The sequence below is a fragment of the Dendropsophus ebraccatus genome, chromosome 6 (assembly GCF_027789765.1).
Source record: "Dendropsophus ebraccatus isolate aDenEbr1 chromosome 6, aDenEbr1.pat, whole genome shotgun sequence".
Classification (NCBI taxonomy): Eukaryota; Metazoa; Chordata; class Amphibia; order Anura; family Hylidae; genus Dendropsophus; species Dendropsophus ebraccatus.
The window spans coordinates 108,909,646-108,925,675 of NC_091459.1; the positions used below are offsets into that span (position 1 = coordinate 108,909,646).

The 16,030-nt window shown below is 41.8% G+C and overlaps 1 protein-coding gene and 1 long non-coding RNA gene across 11 annotated transcripts in view; one reads left to right on the forward strand and one right to left on the reverse strand.

Annotated features, from left to right (window-relative positions):
• Positions 1-16,030, reverse strand: part of LOC138795896 (uncharacterized) — a 99,269-nt gene that overhangs the window by 67,998 nt on the left and 15,241 nt on the right. The window lies entirely within an intron of this gene.
• ZBTB38 (zinc finger and BTB domain containing 38) overlaps positions 8,489-16,030 on the forward strand; it is a 34,049-nt gene continuing 26,507 nt past the window's right edge. For 3 of the 9 annotated variants that reach the window (XM_069975601.1, XM_069975604.1, XM_069975605.1), the window contains exon 1: positions 8,538-9,028. The gene's annotated coding sequence lies outside the window, so the exon portion shown is untranslated. The other 6 variants (XM_069975599.1, XM_069975600.1, XM_069975606.1 and 3 more) reach the window with 4 other exon arrangements.

Here is a 16,030-nt window from a genome sequence, read left to right on the forward strand (position 1 = left end):
TTTACATTGGACTAAAGATCTTGTCATTTATATCTCCCCAACACCTGTATGCCAAGAACTACAGCTCAGTGCCTGGCGTGGACCTCACAGATTGTACCAGAGCATAGAATCTGAGGAATCTGCCTGAGCATAGAATGGAGTCTATGGGACGGGAGCACAGGAGCGAGCAGCAGGATGTTATCGGCGAGAATTCCATAGTGTGAACACACCCTAAGGGTACTTTAATACCTAATCCATTGTGGATTTGATTCTGCTGATTTGTTCAGTTTAAATAAATATGCATCAATTCTACAATGGATTATGTTAGATCTATGTTTTTATGTTTTGACGAGGGGTGTTCGGATATTTAAAGGGGTTATCCAGGCTTAGAAAAACATGGAACTGGGATACTTTTTTCCAGAAACAGCACCACTCTTGTCTTCAATTAAGGAGTCTTTTCAGCTCATTTTACAACCCAGAGACAGGGGTGGCACTGGTTTTGCAAGAATTGAAGTAGAATTTGCTACAGCGTTTATTGTATACTGCTATCCATGATATGTGGGGACAATATGTTATGTGGGCTGCTGGGGTTTGAATGCCAAGGCTGATTTTAAGTCCCAGTCCGGCCCTGCGGCAGATCATAAGAACTTTCAGGGTCCATACACAGTGAGCATCCACAGTGAAGCAGGAACTGTAGTCTGGCACCAGACTCCCTGCTCCTGCACTGTACGGGTGCTGCTGCGGCCAGCTGTGTCTGTGTCCTGATAAGGGCACACACACAGCTGACAGGAGACACAGAGCAGGGAGCCTTTAGCTCTCTGCTCTGTGCCATTCACTGTTATATCGCAGGCTGTGTTCGGCCTGCGACCTAGACGTTATCTGGAGCAGCCAGTAATGTTTTCCTGGTCAGGCTGCTCCATGAGATCAGTAAGCAGCATGAACCAGGACCATCCAGGAGGCCACAGCAGCATGACAGCGATTGGTGAGGCAAGTGGTTTGTTTGTTTTTTTACTTATCCAGGAGATGGGGGGCTACAGGGGTACAAAGGAGGGGAATTATGAAGACACATGAGGGGGACACAGCAGGGGAACTACAGGAGAATTATGAGGACATAGGAGAGTGACTACAGGGTGACACTGCAGGGGGACTAAAGTGGGATTATGAGGACACAGGAGAGAAACTACAGGGGGATAAAGGAGGAAGATTATGAGGACACAGGAGGGGGACTACAGAGGTACACAGCAGGGGAACTACAGGGGGATTATGAGGACACAGGAGAGAAACTACAGGGGGACTATAAGGACACATGAGGGTGCTAAAAAAGTGTGCAGCCAAAAATGTTTGTCTAATAGGTGCTGCATGGACAAGTCATCGCTAACAGAAGTCTTTATGATGGCCTAGACTGAATGGAGAAGAAAAGAGAAAGTGAATGAAGACATCACTTCTAAGTCACTGAATGTAATTGCACCCTGATCATTATACTGTCATTGGTGGTAATGCTGGACTCTGTACAGTTTTTTGTGCAATCATTAAGCAGTGGTAGTGTGTTTAAGATGTGGCGGCATTATTTTTTGCTTGTGTAGTGGTAATATTTAGTCACTTTTAGACTAGAGACAGGGAAACACAAGGACAAGTGAGCCCTGAAGCTGGAATCCACTCCACAGTCCCTACCTACTTGCCTCAGATGCCCTAAAATGGCAAATGGACAACTGGACGGCAGACCCTGATCTCACTAAGTGGAACACAGAACAAAACAAGACAATACACATCACAATAAAGGGAAAATCAGGAGTCCAAGTCAAAACCAACCTAACAGCAAAGTACAAAATCCTGTCCAAAGCGGTAGTCAAAGGGTTAATAGGAGAAGTCAGGTAACCAGAATACAAATGCAGGGAAATGCTAGGTCAAGTAACTCTAGGATGAACCAGGTACTATCACAGGCAAGGAACATGAGACAAGTGAGGATATTTATAGGTCTAGAAGTCCCAGCCGAGATACTGACAGCTGATTGGGAGTGTCAGTAGTCAGTCACAATCACTCATAGTTACATAGTTTATACAGTGGAAAAAAGACGCATGTCCATCAAGTTCAACCAAGAAGGGGATGGATACAGGGAAGGGGGAAATACAAGGAGGGTATGGATACAGGGAAGGGGGATATACACGGAGGGGATGGATGCAGGGAAGGGGGATATACAAGGAGGGGATGGATGCAGGGAAGGGGGATATACAAGGAGGGGATGGATACAGGGAAGGGGTTCGGATGATGATAGGTTCTATACATATGCATTTATGTTATTTTGGTCTAAAATCTTGTCTCTGCCTGTTTTGAAGCCCTCTACTGTTTTTGCTGTGACCAGATCCTGGGGTAGACTGTTCCACAGATTCACAGTTCTCATGGTGAAGAAGGCTTGTCGCCTCCGGAGATTGAACCTTTTTTTCTCCAGTCAGAGGCAGTGCCCTCTTGTCCTTTGAAGGGGTTTTACCTGGAACATCTTTTCCCCATATTTTTTTTAGGGGCCATTTATATATTTAATCATATCTCCCCTTAAACGTCTCTTCTCCAGACTAAACAAATTTGATTGTTTCAATCTCTCCTCATAACTAAGATGCTCCATTCCCCTTATTAGATTAGTTGCCCGTCTTTGTACCCTCTCCAGCTATAGAACATCCTTTTTATGAATCGGGTTCCAAAACTGGACAGCATACTCCAGATGAGGCCGCACCAGAGCTTTATATAGCAGTAATATCATATCCCTGTCCCGAGAGTCCAGGCCTGTTTTAACACATGACAATATCCTGCTGGCCTTAGAAGCAGCTGACTGACATTGTGTGCCGTGCTGTACACCAAGATCCTTCTCCATCAGTGACTCTCCCAGAGTAACTCCCCCCAGGACATATGATGCATGCGGGTTATTAGTACCCAGGTGCATAACTTTACATTTATCCACATTGAACCTCATTTGCCAAGTGTGTCTAAGTCATCCTGTAACATCTGCACATCTTCCATAGACTGTACTACAAAGCTTGGTGTCATCTGCAAAGATAGAAACATTGTTTTTATTTCCATTCTCAATATCATTAACCCTTTGAGGACCAGGCCCAAAATGACCCAGTGGACCGCGCAAATTTTGATCTTTGCGCTTTTGTTTTTCCCTCCTCCCCTTCTAAGAGCTCTAGCACTTTCAGTTTTCTATCTACAGAGCCATGTAAGGGTTTGTTCTTTACAGGAATAGTTGTACTTTGTAATGGCGTCTTTCATTTTACCATAACATGTATGACGGAATCCCAAATATATTATTTATGAAAATATAAATAGGTGAAATCGTAAAAAAGAATGCAATATGGTAACTCTAGATAATGCACTATATGGTAAAAGCGACGTGATACTATTACTCTATAGGTCAGTCCGAACACAACTATATGCAGGTTTACACAGATTTTCTAATGTTATATATATTTTTTTAATAAAATCCTTTTTTTTCGCAATTAATTATTATTAAAATGGGCCTATTGTGACGCTTATAACGGTTGTATTTTTTCACCTACAGGGCTGTATGAGATGTAATTTTTTCTGCCATGATCTCTAGTTTTTATTAATACCATATTTGTGAAGATCAGACGTTTTGATCACCTTTTATTACATTTTTTTATATATAATATAACATAAAATCTGTAATCCGCGCACTTTTTTCCCTCTTTTCATCTACGCAGTTCACCGCTCACAATGACTTTTTTTTATATTTTAATAGATTGGACAATTACGCACGCTACGGTATATTATATGTTTATTTATTTATATATGTTTTATTTATATAATGGGAAAGGGGGGTGATTTAAACTTTTATTGGGGGAGGGGTTTTGGGGTAGTGTATTAGTGATTTTAACTTTTTTTATATATATATATTTTAAGTCCCTTTGGGGGACTTCTACATACATTACTTTCATTTTATACACTGATCATTGCTATGCCATAGGCATAGCATTGATCAGTGTTATCGGCACGCTGCTCATTGAGCCTGCCTGTGCAGGCTCAGTGAACAGATCCCCGATCGGACCGCGCGGAGGCAGGTGAGAGACCTCCAGCGGTCCATTTTAACGATCGGGACCCCCGCAGTCACACTGCAGGGGTCCCGATCGGTAAGTGACAGGGGACTCCCCCTGTCACTTACAGCACACTTAAACGCTGCAGCCGCGAGTTGATGTCAGCGATCGCGCTGCAGCGTGTCATTAACGGTGAGGTGCCGGCTGCTGATTGCACCCGGTCCCCACCTGCTATGAAGCGCGCTCCTCTCCGGAGCACGCTTCATAGCTCAGGACGTACCGGTATGTCCAGGGTCGTCTGGGCACAGACTTCCAGGACATACTGGTACGTCCTAGATTGTCTAGGGGTTAATAGACAAGTTAAACAGAAGGAGGCCCAGTACTGACCCTTGGGGTACACCACTTATTACCGGGGACCATTCGGAGTAGGAATCATTGACTACCACTCTCTGGGTACGATTATTAAGCCAGTTTTTAATCCAGTTACAGACTAAACTTTCTGAACTCATGGACCTTAACTTACCCATCAGACCCCCATGAGGCAAAATCGCTTTTGCAAAATCCAGGTACACTATATCCACAGATTGGCACTACATTTGCCTTACACCAGTCCCTCGGCACAATACTCTGGTCCCAAACACTTAATGCTGATCAGCAAGGGGAGTGCAATACTGGACTCAGCTACAACCAGGAATTACAGAGCTGAGCAGAAACATGAAAAGCAGTCCGACTGCTATGGACGCTGAGCCGAATGCATGGCTCGAGTCCTAACAGTCACTATGGGGTATGGCAGTATTATTTGGTGTTTATATAATGTTTATCTCAGTATAGTGGGCTTTGTTCATGAGCAGTATGATGGTAATTTTCTTCATGTAAAACTTGAGGAGGGGGTCGCTATTTCAAGGCAGCAGAAAATCTAGAATCGGCCCTGAAAGAACCTGTCAGATAGGAGCGTTAACTAGAATCCAATAGGTCTTAGGGTAAATTCTGGACCTGATTAACCTCAAACCTCAATGAAACAGATTAGTGCAATTTTGGGAACCTAATCTATGGACTGTATACCTCAGGTTACAAATAAAATTAGTGTTCTGTGGCATACAAACATGAATACATAATCATGGCTTAGGACTCCTAGACAATGGTGCATGTTTATCATAGTTATTTGTATCTCCAAGACAACACGACTAAAGCTAAAGACTATTTTCTACATGTATATTGTATACGACAAAGCAATAGTCAGTTACAAAATAAGACCAGTATACAAGAAGTTTAAATATGCAAAACAAGAGTCAGTGGAGCCTCAAAACACGGTAATAGCCAGATATCCCTAGCCTGTTGCCACGGGGTGCCTCCATGATGGGGAGAGCACCACACCACCCTGATAGGTAGCCCCTTAAGTCCCACTCGGTTGCGAGTATTGGAACATAAATAGAGAAACAACAGGGTGGCCCCTTTTGTGTCAAAGTCTAACTCATGGTGCAAGTATTGCGACATGACAAGGGCTTGCCAAGGCAGGCATCTATCCACAGACAGTCGTTTCGGGGTATTTGCCCCTCATCAGTGTGAAGCAGGATGCTGGCTTGTTGGGGCAATGACAAATCTACCAACAAAACACAGTAATCACTGAACTCCACTGATGCCCCCAAAAATTTAAATATGCAAAACAAGAGTCCGTGGAGCCTTGGTTGCGAGTCTCAAAACACGTCAATAGCCAGATATCCCTAGCCTTTTTCCAGGGGGTGCCTCCAGTCTACAAGAAGCAAACATTATCACCAAACATATTACCATAATATTGTTACTGACCAACCCAAATAGTGAGACCAATATTAGCACTATACAGGAGACGAGTAATACCACCACACCATAACCACATATTACCCCCCTACATAAGGAGAGAATAATACCATCATACTGTTACTAAATAAAAATCACTGTAGACAGACTGTTATTACTAATAATACCACTGTACTAAGGACAGTAATACCAGCCTATCTAATAAATACTACCATCATAGTGACTGAATAATATTGCCACAGTTACTCAGTGACTCACAGGTGACATCTTCTTAGAGTCATTCTCTTTCCTTTTTTCCCAAACTGCCATGACTCATTTCTGCATAATCTGACAGAAAGACATCTCTTTTCCAACAACCATCCCACCGCTATACATTCAATAATGCCCCACTTGGTCTCCTGCACAGTAAGGCTATGTTTACACACCATCATAATGATGGTCGTTTCTAGTGGCAGGCCATCATGTAACAGCAAATAACGTCCTTTGTTTAGAAAACAGACATTATTTTGAAACAAACTGCCGTTGTTTTAAAATAATGGCCGTTATTTGCTGTAAAATTATGGCCGTTCACTAAAATATCTGTCATTAAGACAGTGTGTGAACATAGCATAAAAGTGCCCCATTAGGTAAATAGGTATTCCATTAAGTAGCTATGTCCCCCACAGCAGTTAGATAGCCCCCCTTAGGTAGATATGTCCTTAAGTAGGTAGTTCCCCCATTATGCAGGGAGTCCTACCCCATATGTGGGGTGGTGGACAGAACTGCCTAAATTCCGATCTGCTAGGCAGATTTGGGCAGGGCCTTTTGGTCCCTTACTGGGTACCCCTGTCCGCTGGGCCCTATATCGACTTTGTAGCCTGGCTCTATGTTAGGTACACGACTGCTGTCAGACTACCTGCTTTCCTTGCTGCTATCACTTCTAAAATTCAGGATGAAGTGGGCCAGTGCACAGCTTGAGCTACATCCGAAACTCACTACTTATATAAAAAACCATCCATACAAGAGGTGTGAATAAATTCACCAGTCACTGTCGATATTAGTTGTCAGCACAGTCCCTGACAGTGGCTTTAGACACACACTTCTCTTTATCCTCCATAGGGGTTAGTGGTAGCCTAAGCAGTCATCACGCTCATCATAGGAGATAGTGGTAGTCTAAAGTTACAGTGACAATATTCATAATGATTATAGCAACAAAGGTCATATTGGCTATTATTGCTGCATTGCAGAACTTTATGGGCTCATAGAGCCTTATAGCTGCAGATACTCTAAAGAGAACAGATTCTCTTGTAGGTAGATTATGTAAATTCAGGCCCATTTATATGTAATTTCAAAATTTAATGCAATAAAGACTCCCATTTAGTCATGCTGTGCCATATCTGGCAGTTCCACACTGGCCATGTAACAATTCACTTGGGCTTGGTAGAGTTATGGTACGCCTTTTGGTAAGATGTATTCCCCACTAGTGTCTGATAATCTCCTAGCAATCATCTTGTGTATGGTCAGACTGACCCACCAGAGGAGCGGAGGATCCTCCGGTAGGCCCCCAGCTTTAGAACATGCACTAACACTGAATGTCTTTTCTCACTGGTTCTTCATTGGTGGGCCCCCAGGATCATTTCCTTTGGTGGGCCCCACACACCCCAGTGCGACACTGTGTATGGTCAATGTGTCAGCCAAGTCAAAGTCAAAACAGATTTGTGGCTCATAATTAAATGGTAACTGTACTGCTATTACTGTATATAGAAGTATACAGTACACTTTGCTGGTGCTGTTATCAAATCTTTCTTAGTTGTGATTTTTTAATAGGAGTGATATGATTTACACATATTTTACACACTCGGGAATGCCCTATCTCTCTTATTGCAAAAAAAATGGTGCCTATGAGCTATGTACTTTGGTCAACATGTGCTGAATATAAAGCAGCATGTACAGTGCTGAATTCAAAGCATTATTCTGCAGTCCGCTGTCACCCAGCAGGCTCCATGTCACTTTCCTATAAAGGAGTCGTGACGCCTGACAGCCAATCAGTCAAGAGGAATACACCACTTTGCATACAGAGTGGTCTTACTATTGAGACTTTGAGGGATAATTTAGTGGCTGCTGCACCCATTAAGTACTATTAAGATTTTAAGCTCTTTATGTGTTAATTAAAACCATACTGTATACTGTTTACATTGATATCTGACTATTTATAGCGTTAAAGGAAATAGATTGCTATTTAAAAATCTACAGAAACACTTACTAAATTTCTGTATTCAGTCTCATGCCTGTTTCCTCTAAAACACAGCAAGTGGTATAAAATAAAAACATATTTACCGCCGCCAACCCCATGAAAATGAAAGTATTATAGCATTATCCCTGTACAATGCCCTGAAAGAATGTATTCTCTGGTTTCCGCCGTCACGAGCTCCTGGTCACAGTGCAGTAAAATATGCAGAGCAGGCAGCCAGACGGTTAATACAGCCACCAGTCAGTAGGTGCGTACAGTTTAGTATGTGTTCGGCTATGACTTGTTTGCATTATGTGGGTCAGAGTACTCGGATTATGCAAGCGAAAAAACGCCAATGGATTACTCAATGTTTGAGCCGAGTCCAGTTCTGAAGGAATCGCTCTTTTTTATCACAAGAGGAAATAACAATTCTTTAGTACGTATTTTCCTGTGCGACTGAGCAGCTGTAATGCTGATATATTTAGCACTTGCCGAGCCTGTGGTAAGTAGGGTGTTGCCTAAATACAATTAGCCGGTCAGATGACTGGATCTCTGTGGCTTGCAAACTGTGGAAAGGATATGGCTTTTAATAAAACTTAAACGGCAGCTTTCTAAACCAAAAAAAAAAAAAAAAAGGGAGCAAAAGATTGTGAATGCAGGGCGGTGTTGTGAAGCCTGCCTGAAGAGGACATCACCCCTTCCCGAAGAACATGTTCAAGCAGTGGGCTTTATTTTGCAGCTAGAAGAAGGATGTCATACATAATATGTGTGCATCCTGCATCAGCTCCGGAATGGTCATATGCACGGCTGTACAAGGCGATGACGCTGTTGTCTTTCAGAAGCCTGTCACATAACATCTGGGGAACTGCCAGCTGAGTAAAAGGTTGTTTTTTCTTTTTTTTTTCCTATTATTATTTTTGCATTTCTTGCTTTCCGTTCCTCAATCCGGAGCTGCCGATGGCTTGTTGATCATCCGCACCGTTAGTCACATACAGCGTTTAAGGTGAGCTGGCTCTATCCTTCCTCCTTCATAAGCGATGCTGCAGAATGCATGTCTTGCAAGGCTGAAATGGCAGCAAGGATTAATGCCTTCTCTTCTGCATGCTGTGCTCTGAATCCATTATACACTGCTGTCAGTATGTAAATACTCTGCCTGACATAACATACTGCACCCTCCTGTCTCTCACTTCCATCTCTAACCATCTTACAGCCGGCATTATCACCGTCATCTCATGCAAAATACCAGCTTAAAAAAAAAAAAAAAAAAAATTAATCATAGATGGTGAAAGGCTGCGTGATGGTATTAATCTTGCTTTTAATCCTGTGCTGTATGTGCCCGGTTAAATAATGTATGCTGTATTGTTAATTAATGTGAATATCAAATTAAAGCGCTTGAAAACTAATATGCTTGCAATGCAGGTAGTAGGAGGAATGGAAAAAAATCTATTTTTAACTCCTGCATAGCACTGTAGCTCGCCTCTCTTATGCGGAAGTTATGGGTAAACGCTGGGTTCTCCAGGGGAACAGAGAAGTGGCCCTTTGCAGTGGTCAGTCCTGCCGTTATTTATACGAAGCTGCGGATCAATGGGACACAGCATGAAGAAAACCCGGAGGTGGATTATCACTGCTAGCCAGATCCATTCCCTCAATGGAAAATCCACTTCTCGTGAATGTCAGCCGTCCGAGCTGCTGTACAGCTGATTCTACCGACGACAGCTCTTCTTATCCATGAAGCGTGGACCGAATTAAAAAACAAAACAAAACAGGTTTTATTTTTATTCTTCCATAACTGCGCGACACGCAGGAAGGCTGAAAGTATTTTACGTGTTAACAGTCTCTTAAATGGTTCTTAGAGGTAGGTCGAAAGTGCATGTTGTTGTCGTTACCGTCCGCACACAGCGCCAACTCTGAATATGTCTAATTTTCATAGGAACTGGGCTAGAACACCGAACACAAGTAGATAGCTGTATGTTATCACACATACACCAGCAGCAGGCAGGCGACATACTTGACTGTATGGTTCACCTGTACTGGGTGATGATGATATAACGTAGATGCCATCTGCCTTTAGGAAATGGATTTTATGTAAATGACCTCTAGGCACCTCATCTCTCTTTTGCTCTATTGCCTTAAAATGAATTTCTGTGTGAAAGGTGTATGCCACAGTATGGCGGACGGCTTATTACACATGTTAACTGTTCACTGCTTTCCGGTTACTTCTCGGATTGCCTATTGTTCGGATATAAGAAAAAAATGACTGAATGACAACATAAAATTTAATAAAAAAAACTAGAGAAGGAAATTCTAATGAGCTGTGCTCTGTAAACCGAAACAGATCTCAGCCGTTCCCTTCTATTATTAAAACAGTCAAGTAAAAAAGATCAAGTGAGGCCTTTATGTGACAGTAACCCCTTGCTTGCTCTTCGCTACAATGGCTATCTGCACTAAAACCGAATGGCATGACTTTTTTTTACATTTTGGGGTTAATAATTTAGATATTTTGAGAAAAAGGAGAAATTAGATGTTTTTTTTTTGTTTGTTGATGAAGATAGGATGTGTCTGTTACTGGTCCTGCCTTGTTGTTCTGTGCAAAGCACTGCCTGCGTCTGTTGAATAACATTTGAGGCCTGCAAAGGCCGCTGTGGGGGTGGAAGGGTTAATAGCTAGACTGACGCAGGATGGTTTGATGTCGTGCATCCAAATCCGGACAGAACGGGGTGTTTTTCTATTCTTTTTTTCCCCCCGCATTCCTTGTCTTGCTGTGTGTGTGTGTGTGTGCGTGTTTGCTGCAAAGCTCCTTTAAGACGGAGATTCTGCATTTGTGATGATCTCTCTAGACTGGGCCCTTGCCTTGTTACTGTGGCAACGGAAAATTTTTCGCTAAATGGTTTTAACACCGTGGAAGATAATGTTATTTCTAGAAAAATTTCCACCAGGCAAGTAGAAAATGCTTTCCACAGAAGGCATATTCCTTCTTCTTCTTCTTCTTCTTCTGCTTGTTGTTTTGTCTTCTGGGAAATGATTTATTGTTTTCATCCGTGTGCAGACATAGCTGCGTGCTGTGCGTTCTCAAGCCTATGGCAGACGATGATTCCTATTATATGCATAATGCGTTCTCATACAAATGTATCAACAACAATATGTACGCAGCTAAAAAAAAAAGCGGTATGTTATCCGCAGGCTGCATTTAACACTTTTTCTGCCAGATGTTTTCTGTGTTGCTAGGAACAATGGGCGTATAGGCTGCGTAGTACTATCGGACTCTAATAAGGATTTTATTCTAAATACATGTCGCTGAATCTAATATATCAGCTGCACTTTATGAAGGCCATCTTCATTGCGCCGCAGTCATTTATTTTGAACCTGTTTATGTTGTGGACAAAAGGGGAAACGAATCTGTAGCGACGGCCATTTTGAGTCAGCTTGCATACCTCAAAATGGCTGCCAGGAAGTAAAAAAGAAAGAAAATGGCGTCTTTGGTAGTTAAACTGGGCAGCCTGTCTTATAATCTATTAGAAGTATTGTAAAGCAGGGGACATTATACATTTGCATGTAGCGCTGATGTAGAGTTGGGCACCGCAGCCCTGTCAGGCATTTGATGTTACATTGAGTTTCCTGTTCTGATCGTGATGTCAGGACAGATATATACGGCTCTATTCCTCACCAGCTTCTTTTATTTCCCCTGCAGGAGCCATTTTAAGCTACTGCTGCAAAATGGCTGAAACGTTAGTCTGCTGACACATCTAACATGATGCAGCAATCTATTATTGTGTCGCTGCTCTGCCAGCGTTATATCATATAATGTGTTAATCAACCAAGGTCGCTAAGTACGATTGAGTTAACCCTTTAACTCTCAAGGGACATCAGTTGCTTAGAAATCCTCTACCGATTTGGAAATGCTTTCTTTTCATAGCACGTATGAAAACAATGCATAGCAGGATAATAAATAATTCACGCATCGATAGAAGCCATGTTTTGCTGTTACTGTAGCCTTAATATATTAAGCTGGAGGAGAATCATTGAATATTATTGTGCTTTTTTGGGGTTGGATAGCAGGGTATCAGCGCAACTAATGTGTGTCTGTGTATGTAGACGTGATCTGTCTATAGAGTAACGAAAAGATATTCATTTGCATAACATGATAGCTCTGTCTATTATAATCAAATTATAGCACAGATAGCGTGAAATATCACTGAGCCTCAACACTTTATAGGCTGCTGCTCTAGTATGATGCAGGGAATCTACCGGCCATCCAACATAATGCGATTCTTTTGCCTCCTCAACCCGTAATGCTATGTTGCATCTATCTATCTAGTTATCTAATATAGTTATATCTATCTATACATCTCTCTCTCTATCTCATATACTTATATTTATATATCCCTCAGGTCGCTTTTCTATATATTACTCATTTGCATATTTTTCCTCAATTTGAAAATATACATACATACATTTTTATACTATATATTTATATTTTTATGTTTATTATTATTAGTCTTTCTAAAACACTGTTTATTATATATACAATTACTTAAAGGGGTCTCCTGGGACTTAGATATTGATGGTCTATGGGCCATCAATATCAGTTCAATGAGGGTCCTATTCATCCACAGCCACATGTCCTACACTGGGTAACAAGCTACATTTGGTAGCAGCCGTGTCAGTCCCATTCACTTAAAGGGGTTTCCCCCCTAAGCAAAGTTGGTAAAATCTGTGTACCACAGACATAATGAAAAGGAGTATAGGCATGCTGTGCTTTAGGCATTCAACAGTGCAAACACTTTCCCATAATCCTATGCACGATAGGGACTAAGGGGGAGATTTATCAAACTGGTTTAAAGTAGAATTTTCTTTGTTCCCCCTAGCAACCAATCATATTCCACTTTCATTCCTCACAGATTCTTTGAAAAATGAAAGGTGGAATGTGATTGGTTGCTGGGGGCAACTAAGACAATTCTACTTTACACCAGTTTGTTAAAGGACAACTCTGGGGAAACGCTTTTTTCCAGTAATTTAACCTCTTAAGGACGCATTACATACCAGTACGCCATGCGTCCGCAAGAGGTGTTCAGAGCGGGGCCGCGCGGCGACCCCGCTCTGAACCGCCGCGGTCCCGGGTCCCGGGTGCCGCATCCTGCTCCGAACGGGGTCTCCACCAAAATGTCGCTGATCCCGACTCGGCACTCGGATGCTTTCGGCTGCAGCAGACGAAAGCATCCGAGCGCCGATCTCATTGATCTTTGCTGTATAGCTATACAGAAAAGATCTCAATGAGAGATCAGTGCACTTATACTAGAAGTCACCCAGGGGGGCTTCTAGTATAAGTGTAAAAAAAAAAAAAAAAAAGTGCTGTTATTAATAAAAAGCCCCCTCCCCTAATAAAAGTTTGAATCACCTCCCTTTCCCCATGTTTTAAATAAAAGTAAATAAATAAATAAAATAAATAAACATGTTTGGTATTGCCGCGTGCGTAATCGCCCGAACTATTAATTAATCACATTACTGATCTCGCACGGTAAACGGCGTAAGTGCCAAAAAATGCTAAATTGCGCATTTTTGGTCGCATCAAATCCAGAAAAAATGTAATAAAAAGCGATCAAAAATTCGTATATGCGCAATCAAGGTACCGATAGAAATGGTTTGAATTTTTTACAGGCCATCAGATACAATGAAAGTTATACATGTTATAAATCGTTGTAATCGTAACAACTTGAGGAACATGCATAACAAGTCAGTTTTACCCCAGGGCAAATGGCGTAAAAACAAATACCCCCAAATAAAAGAAATGCGTTTTTTTTTCAATTTCACCACACTTTGAATTTTTTCCTGGTTTCGCAGTGTACTTTATGCAAATATTCAGCCTGTCATTGCAAAGTACAATTAGTGATGCAAAAAAAAAGGGCTCATTTGGGTTTCTAGGTGGAAAAATGCAAGTGCTATGGCCTTTTAAACACAAGGAGGAAAAAAACAAAACGCAAAACGAAAAGTGGCTCCGTCCTTAAGAGGTTAAACACATTACAAAGTTAAACTACTTTTTAATATGCTTCAATCGCCTATTTGCCCCCCTTCCCTATCTTTTCCCCCCTCAACTTCCCACCAGGAAATAAAGTAAACTCATTCTTACCTAATGACTGTTGATCCCAGGCTGCTCTGTGGCAGCCATTTTGTGACAATGACATCATCAAGAGGGAGGCGGGTCTAAGCCCTGTTAGGGTGTGACCACCCTAGTGGATGCTATAAGGGGGTCATAACCAAAGGTAACAGGCTATTTAAATAAAACAGGCACATAAAGAATTCATATGTATAGATCTCTAAAACCGGACTTCCCCAGATCTATTTATCTTAATGAGAAAACCTCTCTGAAGAAAATGCATCACCTAGGCTCTCGCTTCCAAACACTGACAGATGATGTTGGTAGAGATAGGGGTCAACTCCTTTGTTCCTGAAAAAAAAAGCTGCAGCCAGAGCTCTCTGTCTGCAGCTTACCGCTCCCCTCTCTATGGAGAACACAGGATTGCTTGACCCTGCCAAACGTTCCTGTGTATGGGGAGGACAGGGGCAGGATGGGGGCCGTCAATTATTGAAGGTGTATGGCCACCTTAAGTTGTGAGGAAAAGCTATTGTGTGTACCTCTGTTATCTATATACAGGTGTCACCTTTCACTGTGCTCCCATCTGTGTTGATAAGGAGGGCACTACTGGGAAATGGCCTCTACAGAACAGGTTTAGCTTTACACCTAGTCTCAGTTTAGCTTTACACCTAGTGGCTAGATTAAAACTGCAAGATTTATTATAACATAGATAGTAAAATAGAAAATGAAAAAAATCAAAAATTCTTTAAAAAAAGAAACTTGATTCAAGCATTGTCATTTTCTGACGACACGGTCTCTTTAAGAGTTTGTTCACACTTACCGGATCCACAGTGTATTTTCTGCTGCAGATCCGCAGCAGATTTCATTTAAATAACTGAACACAGCATCAAATCTGAACCATCAAATCTGCTGCGGATCTGCTGCCGATCCTGTAGGTGTGAACGCACCCTAAATAGGACTAAATTGCAGAGAACTCCAGTACCAGACATACTGGCTGTAAAATACCAGGCTGTGTACTGTAAACAAAAGTGGGGGACATGGCGTTCTTTGGAGCACCACCGCTGCTTTACACAGCTAATAAGTATATGTATAATTTGCAGGAAAGACTAAGCCGAAATATAGTTGGAAAAATATAAACTATTTTTTGTTCAGACAAGGCTTTATAAATGAAACAGCAGATAGCAATCAATTATTAAACATTTTATCTTCACAAGCAGGGCTGTGGAGTAAGAGTCTGAGTCGTGGAGTCGGAAAAAATGTACAAACTCCAGCTTTAAAAAAAATCTTTAACAAATTTAGAATTTTTGCTCATCAATATATTTTATGAGCAACATTCATATAGGACACTGGCCCTATTAGATAAGGGGGGTCGGGGAAAAGTTGTCGGTCACTATTTAGCAGTTTGTTTCTGAGCTGAGTCCATTGTGTGGGGGGAGATCTGTGCTGTTCTCTTCCTGGATGCTGGATGACTGTATATGAGCAGCAGTGTAATATGAAGATATCCTGTGTAATATAGAGGAGGAGAAGTAGTGAAGCAGTAACCTTTGTCCTCAATGTGGTGTTTTTCTTCAGTGTTCTATGGCTGCAGCTGCATGTGTGTTATAGCTGCAGCTGTGTGTGTGTTATAGCTGCAGCAGGCTGTGTGTGTGTTTTTCTTCAGTCGCTATGGCTGCAGTAGGCTGTGTGTATGTGTGCTATGGCTGCAGCAAGCTGTGTGTATGCTATGGCTGCAGCAGGCTGTGTGTGTGTGTGTGTGTATATATATATATATATATATATATATGCTATGGCTGTAGCAGGCTGTGTGTGTGCGCTTTGGCGTGCCCCCAAACCTCTATATTACAGGTATCTAGCATTGTTATCAGTGTTTCTCAGTGTATGGTGAACATTAGTTAGAAACATAGAAGATTGTCA